The 2,253-nt window shown below is 43.9% G+C and overlaps 1 non-coding gene across 1 annotated transcript; it reads right to left on the bottom strand.

The window, feature by feature from the left end:
• Positions 1 to 1,809: 1,809 nt before the first annotated feature.
• Gm26159 lies at positions 1,810 to 1,913 on the bottom strand. The gene has a single exon (XR_003952060.1). It is a non-coding gene; the product is annotated as a U6 spliceosomal RNA (small nuclear RNA).
• Between the last annotated feature and the right edge of the window lie 340 nt (positions 1,914 to 2,253).

The raw sequence follows: 2,253 nt of genomic DNA, 5'->3' as shown, positions 1-2,253 counted from the left end.
TTTGAGGTCTCAGAAGACTCACACCATTCCCAGTGTGCACTCTCTGCTTCCTGTTTGTGGGTCTAGATGTCAGCTTTTAGCTGCTCCTCCAGCACCTTGTCCACCTACCTACGGCCACACTCCCTGCCATGATGGTCATGGACTCCTATCCCTCTGGAGCTGTAAGCTCTAAATAAACTCTTCCTTCTATAAGGTTTGTCTTCTTGGTCATAGTGTTTCATTGTAGAAATAGAAAAGCAACTAATGTGACACTTCTCAGGAAAAGAGGGAAGCCCCAGGAAACATACTACTTCTCTTTGGTATGGGGGCGGGGAGGGGTGGAAGAACTTAGTGCGTAGTCTCCAGTTTGTCAGATGTGTGATGTATGTATGGCAAGACAAGAATATGGCAGAATGGCCACTGCCTTGACTTGTGTATAGAGGCTAGGTATTCATACCTATCTGGCTTGGGTAGTTTTGCTTTACCTGACATATGGTGTACTTCAGCAGGTATGTGCACCCTACCCCCACACTAAGTTCTGGTGACTCAAGAGTTGACATTTAAACTGAGACATTAGAACACAGACTGGCCTATAGGGAGGCAAAGAATTCATTTGGGAACATCATAAGTCTTTTGTTTATTTTAAATTTTAATTAAAATATAATGACATCATTTCCTCCTTCCCTTTCCTTGTTCCAACTCCTCCAATGCCCCCACCCCAGAAGTCTTAAAACTTTGAGAAACAGCATGTCTGTGGGGCTAGGACATAGTAGTAAAGAAGAGCCAGGGAAAGTGCATGCATGTGTGCATGTACGTGTGAGTGTGTGCATGCACGTGTGCGTGCATGCACATGGGTGTGTGTATGTGTCTAAGTAACCAAATTCCAAAAGACATACTCCTGTAGTGTGCTTGTTTACAGCGTCTGTACTCAACTCTGGTCTATTTTCTCCCTCTTTCACCTGGAAAAGTCCTGTTCATTCTCTAGGACCAGACTCAGCTGTCTTCTGTTCAGATAGGCCTAGTTCCTTGCTCCTGTTACTGCCCTGTCACAGCACTACGCCTTGTATTCCACCACGCTTTTGGTTTTAGGATGCCTCCCCTCACAGGTTTTCCTACAGTATGGGGCTGAAATGACAGAGTTCCTGGGTCTGTTTGTGCACAGAGATCCTCATATCAGATGTGAATGAAGGAATTCTCATAATCTCTTTGGCATACATAAACTAAAGCCAGGATGTTGCAAAGGTGATTACCACAGCTCTGGGGAAGGAGGACTCATGCTGTGTGCTCAGTGAATAATTGCTATAGGAATGAGAAACCCATGCCCTTTGTGCCTCAGCTGGCCATGCTCTGCCCACAGCAGACATCACCAGTTGATGGCTTATATTCAGATCTTGTCTCTGCCTAGAGCTCCAACAGACAAGCTCAACTGCTTTGAGTTCATTTGCGACTTGAGAACTATTTGCTATGCCCAAATCTTTAATTGGTGCTGCCCAAGTCTCTTTTTCAAACACTTGCTTCAAGGACATTGGGAAACTCTGGGGATAGCATTCAGGAGCCTGACTTTTAAAATAAGAACTTGAGGTGATTTGGGGACATGCTAAATACTGACACAAGCTAATCTAGCTGTCACTGTCTCGAGCTGCTCAAATAAGTAGATGCATAACTTAGCGATGCATGCACTTTGGAAGATATTACAAGACAGGAGGAGACTATTCTGACAACACCGCCCTTCTTCCACAGGCTCCTCAGCCTGAGATGGAATACTCTAGATTCTGAAGAAACTCATCCCACTCTCTAGAACTATGCCCTGAGAATTTCTTCATTATTTAAAAAAACGTGGAATGCTTCACAGACGTGAGTGCCCTCCTGTGTAGGGGCTATGCTAATCATCTTGGTACTGTTCCAATTTTAGTTATATATATTGAAGCAAACATGAGACTGCCTTCATTTTTCTGTCTCATATCAAATGTGGCAATGTCTTTCAATGATAATAATGAAAAAAATTGAAATCTCCAAATTTCTTTGATACCCCCAGCTCTAGTTAATAAAGATGTTTATTTTAATAGAGCCAAGAAGAAGTTAGCTTTGGAGGCCAGCCAAACAGGGGACGATTCTGTGGTAAGCATGTACCTATTATCTGGAAGAATGAACCTAAAGAACAATCTGTTTGCTTCCTTTTCTGTTCTTCAGTGCTTTGGGGTTTCTCCACATAGAGCCTGAGCTTCAGGCCTCCACATTCTCACCCCTGGCAATCCCCTCTCCTTTCACCCCAGG

The sequence above is a fragment of the Mus musculus genome, chromosome 16 (genome assembly GCF_000001635.26).
Source record: "Mus musculus strain C57BL/6J chromosome 16, GRCm38.p6 C57BL/6J".
NCBI lineage: Eukaryota > Metazoa > Chordata > Mammalia > Rodentia > Muridae > Mus > Mus musculus.
The sequence above is the reverse complement of the archived record's forward strand: the minus strand, read 5'-3'. Positions and strand labels throughout refer to the sequence as shown.